General features: G+C 40.4%; 1 protein-coding gene across 1 annotated transcript in view; it reads left to right on the top strand.

The window, feature by feature from the left end:
* The window catches only part of LOC106873136 (uncharacterized), a 67,017-nt gene that overhangs the window by 63,908 nt on the left and 2,748 nt on the right, over positions 1 to 361 (top strand). The window lies entirely within an intron of this gene.

The raw sequence follows: 361 nt of genomic DNA, 5'->3' as shown, positions 1-361 counted from the left end.
GATAGATAGATAGATAGATAGATAGACAAATAGATAGAAATTGGACAGACTTCTAGTTTCCGTCTACCATATCCATTCACAAGGCTTTTGCTAGCATGGAGCTAGAGCAGAGAACATTTGCCGAAGGCGCCGAGCAGCAGAGGAACAGAACCTGGAACCATGTGGTTGGGAAGCAAACTTGTTACCACACAGCCACACCTCTACCATATATCTTTTATCTTTCATCTTTTACTTGTTTCAATCATTAGACTGCGGCCATGCTGCAGCACCGCCTTGAAGAACTTTTATAGTCGAATGAATGAACCCCAGATCTCTTTTTTTTTCTTTTCTTTTTTTTCTTAAGCCTTCTTCTTTTATCAGG

The sequence above is a fragment of the Octopus bimaculoides genome, chromosome 22 (genome assembly GCF_001194135.2).
Source record: "Octopus bimaculoides isolate UCB-OBI-ISO-001 chromosome 22, ASM119413v2, whole genome shotgun sequence".
Lineage (NCBI taxonomy): Eukaryota > Metazoa > Mollusca > Cephalopoda > Octopoda > Octopodidae > Octopus > Octopus bimaculoides.
Note: the sequence above shows the minus strand (reverse complement) of the source record. Positions and strands in the feature narration are given on the sequence as shown.